The sequence below is a fragment of the Fukomys damarensis genome, unplaced genomic scaffold (assembly GCF_012274545.1).
Source record: "Fukomys damarensis isolate Sample0158 unplaced genomic scaffold, DMR_v1.0_HiC HiC_scaffold_39, whole genome shotgun sequence".
NCBI classification, from domain to species: domain Eukaryota; kingdom Metazoa; phylum Chordata; class Mammalia; order Rodentia; family Bathyergidae; genus Fukomys; species Fukomys damarensis.
In genome coordinates this window covers 72,327,525-72,332,069 of record NW_022900951.1, presented here as the reverse complement: position 1 = coordinate 72,332,069, position 4,545 = coordinate 72,327,525, and the positions used below count along the sequence as shown (strand labels likewise).

Sequence of the window (4,545 nt, the reverse complement as noted above, 5' to 3'; positions counted from 1 at the left end):
TCCTCTGGGCATGGTGCTGCTCCCTTGTAATCCCAGCACTTGGGAGGCTGAGGCAGGAGGATCGCTGTGAGTTCGAGACCAACCTGGGCTATGTAGTGAGTTCCAGATCAGTCTCAACTACATAGTGAGACCTTGTCTCAAAAAAAAAAAAAGTATTCTACACATCTGATATTCTGGCATAATTTTATGACCTACATCCTGACCTTAAATTTTAAACATATTTTATACCTCATACAACATAATTAGGAAGTGCTTAAATTAGAAACCTCTAAGACTGAGATTGGAATGATGGAGCTGAGAGATATGTGAGCATCAGAACATTATTTCCTCTCTGTGATTTAAGGGGCAAAACAGAGACGTGAGGTGATGGTTTTCTTTTACTTCTTTGTAAAGGAATATTTGCAAAAACAATTGGAGGGTTATTCCTGGCAGGATATTCTTATAGTAGGCATTTTAAATCCACCAGGGATACACAAATGAGAAATTTTAATCCCCAGGCTGCTTTTAACACAAAACCCTAAGAAACAAAGCATACTCTGATGCACGATGAGACCAAGGCAAAAAAAAGAAATGTTCGTGCAATGCTGGAATCTTAGTTCTTAAAATGACTTTTTCATCTGGTTCTAAGCTCCTGCTGTGATAAAGGAAAAATAAAAACAGCATTGAAATTGGAATGTAGAAGATTGCATGGAGACTGCTGTTTGTATTTTATAATAAATCTAGAGTCGGAGAGAGGAAAAGAAGATCTTTTATTGCAGAAATACCTTAAATCAAACAAAAAGTATCAAATTTTTCAGTTCAATTTTAAACATGGGGACAAAAATATATAAATTCATAAAATGTGATATTTCACTGTCCTGTGAGACACTGAACACTCCTTTTAGCCATAGGTTGGTTGTTTATAAGGTGCAAAAGCAGAGCCCATTAGGATCTTTGAATTCCTTTATGATCTCTCTTTCCATTTGTATCTAGTTTTACAGTTTTAAACCCTCCATAAAAGCATACACATACACACACACACACACACACACACGTGTGTGTGTGTGACTTGAATTTGAATTGTGATAAAACTACTTTAAATTTTATTGGAATGAAATTTTATTAAAAGAAGGCACTAGCAAGTCAGTGTTCTTCATACTGACCTCTAAAATCTAGGTAAGTGCTAGTGAGGAAAAGATGGAAAATAGCTCATCCAAAATATTTACCAGATGAAAAAGATGATTGTGAAATTCGCTGATGCAAAATTTTAAAATGTCTTTGCATTTTTTATTAATGCCATCTCTTCTGACTTTCTAATGTGTCTCTACTGCTATCAGGAGACCAATCTTTAAGTAAGGCCACACTGTGTCTGCACAGTAATCTACAGCACTTTGCAGCCTATTGAAGAAATCCTGCACAATGAATATTTATGACATCTCTGATTATTAAAAAAAATGTATGGACTTTTAACTTTTATTATGATCTATATAATACAGACTATGGAAGTCATATGGGTGGCATGCACAAATACCCATCCTTGCTTATCTTGTCACTTCACTAACAGATTGAAACAGAGAGCTCCATGTTTATTAGGAACAATGTAGTAGAAAATTATTTATTGGTCCAGGGATTTAGCTCAGTGGTTCCTCCACCTGCCTTGAAAGTGCAAGGACCAGAGTTCAATCCCCAGTACCAAAAAAAATAAAACAACAAAGCAATAAATTTTTTGAGTCAGTGGAATGAAAATTATCATCCAAATGACTCAAGCTCTCACAGAAATGATGCAAGATATTTGCTATGTATTTGATAGGTTAATTATAAATATAAGGAGGATAACTGAAACTGTCTATTTAAAATACAGGTATTCAATAATACAGAGCACACAATTAAATTTGAAAACAAAACAATTACTGTTCACTAATGGTAATCAAAACAAGTGGAAAGTTAAGTGATATACCCTGTAAAACTAGATCTATAGACTGATTTAATACTCTTCCCATACTAAGTGTTCAAGAACTGCTTAAGTAAATGCAGCCACAAACAGAATTTATAAGGTCAAAAGACATGCAATGTATGCTGTACATTTCACTAATGAACAAAACTGAGTATGCAAAGAACTTGAACATAAGGATTCAAATGAGTCGTTGAAAAGTAGCCTAGAACACAATTATATGTGACCATGAGGAAAACTTGAGTTTCTGGTGTTACTAAATGCTATTAGAATACAGGCATTTGAAAGTGTTCTTTTATTTCAGATGAGACTATTCTCAAAAGTCTGAATTCCCTCAGATCAAATTCACATCAAAGAAAATAAAGGTGTTTAAAGCAGCAAGTCTGCAGTCCCTCTGGCAGCATAATCCTGTGACAAAGAGTGCAGCAATTCTGGCAGCATCCAGACAGCTGCAGCGTCCCAATCTGCCTAACGGCCTGTCAGCTCCCAGTGCTGCAAAGCTTTTATGCACTCTGCCACGCAGCTTTAACATTGCTCCTCCATGCTAGCCTCCAGACCACCAGGAAGAGTCTATGCTTTTTGTCCTAAGAAAAATGGCATCTAAAACTATAGGGAAGAATATGTACCTTATTTTAAAAAGATGTATTTTAAGCCAGTTCTGTTTATGACTATTTGAGAATTTATCACATTATTACCTTTGAGCCAGGGAGGATTTTAGCATTCTTGTAAAGAGTCTGCATGTTAAAGTATTCAGTGATTTTCTCTTTACGGCTGTAAGTGCACTGAGGCATAATTCTCTATGGTTTGACACAGATGTGTATTTTGTAGTGATAATGGTCAATCTTTGCTAAGATAGAGAATGTTGCCTGAAATACTGATGAGCCACTTTAATTGATTCTCTGGCAGATTGTTGAATATGTTGTGTAGTGTAGGAAGGGAAGAAAAGAAGCTAAATAGTATAACTCTAGATACTGAAAATTAAATCTGCTATTTAACAAAAAGCAACATGTGATTGGTTACCATTACAACATCAAGCAAATCTTAGTACTGAAACTCCTTTGCTGAAATGAAATAGGTAAAATTGATAGAAATGTTTTATCAATACATTTTTGGATTAGTAGTTATTTTACACATAGTACCCAGAAAATGGACATAAATATTCCAATTGTAGTAATAATCTGTGTCCCTTCTAAAGTCAGACAAGTAATAGAATATTTAAGGCCTAAATTAATCTGCTAGTAAGCTCCGTGAAAATGAGGGAGTTATTATAATAATTTAGGCCTTGATCTACTTTAATCTGATTTGTCCAAATATTTCATCTTTCTCCAACCCCTCAACAGAAAATCTTGCTATAGGGATCATTAGTAAATATATTTTATATTATGCATTTGAAAAAATTGTTTAATTATATATGCATTATACCTCTTTTAAAGGACCAGGACTTGCTGACCCTTTAGAATGTCTGAAGATCTCTGTCCTTTTAGATAAAGGTACATTTGAAATAAAAGTAGTTTATACTGCAGTAAGGTAGGGACCTCTTAGAATTATTGCCATAAGGTGTGGCTGCAGGGGATGCTGAGGCCAGAAAAATGGCCGAAGGAAAGGCAGGAGAGAAGCCTGAGAAGCCTGGGAAGCCTCCGAGCTGAATCCTCCTGAGCAACGGAGGGGAAAGTTCCAGGCGCAGCACTGAGAAACGATCAGGTGAAGACGCTGCAGCCCTCCCAACAAATCCTGCAAAGATCTCCAAGTTTGAATTTGCCATAGGTAGTCAGACAATAAAAAAAAAGCATCAGCTATAGCCATCAAACTTGGATCAAGCAACGCTCTGCCCCCCAAAAAACCTGTTCCAGCTCTTGCTCCAAAAACCCTTTCAGTAGCAGCAGCTTTTAATGAAGCTGAAGAAATTCTTCCAGAATCAAAGATGAGGATGATGAATATTGGAACGGATACACAAACATCAGCTGGACCAAACTCTTTCATTAAAAGAGCACATGGGTTTTCAGATAACCAGAAGCTGTGGGAACGAAATATAAAAATCTCATCTTGGAAATGTCCATGACCAAGAAAATTAAACGATATGTTTTGAATTGGGGTATGGGGTGGGTGTAAAGTTAAAAGAAACAGTTTCCTTTTTTAAAAGAATGGCGTACAACTATCTTTGAAGCCACTTCTTCTTCTTCTTCTTTTTTTTTTTTTTTAAAGATTGAGTGGTGTATAGCTTCTTGGCATTTTGGCTAAGAGCAAGTGAAGACTGAGTGGTACAATAAGAAGTGAGAGTTTTAAATTAAAGGTAATTTATGTTTTATATACAGATTTCAAAACATTTGCTAATTTTGTACTTTCATGTGATTAATTTCTGAAGATTAAAGATGATAAAAAAGTCAGATCCATTTGACCCAGCCATCCCTCTGCTGGGTATCTTCCCAAAAGAATTAAAAGAATCATATCACAGTGATATATTTTTATAGCAGCACAGTTTGTAATAGCTAAAACTTGGAAACAGCCCATTTGCCCATCAGTTGGAAACTGGATAAAGATGTGGTTTTTCTATAAAATGAAATACTACTCAGCCATAAAGAATGAGAATTGTATTCATTCATAGAAAATGATACATA

General features: G+C 35.5%; 1 pseudogene; it reads left to right on the top strand.

Annotated features, from left to right (window-relative positions):
- The window catches only part of LOC117284767, a 7,520-nt pseudogene extending 3,518 nt beyond the window's left edge, over positions 1-4,002 (top strand).
- Positions 4,003-4,545: the final 543 nt, after the last annotated feature.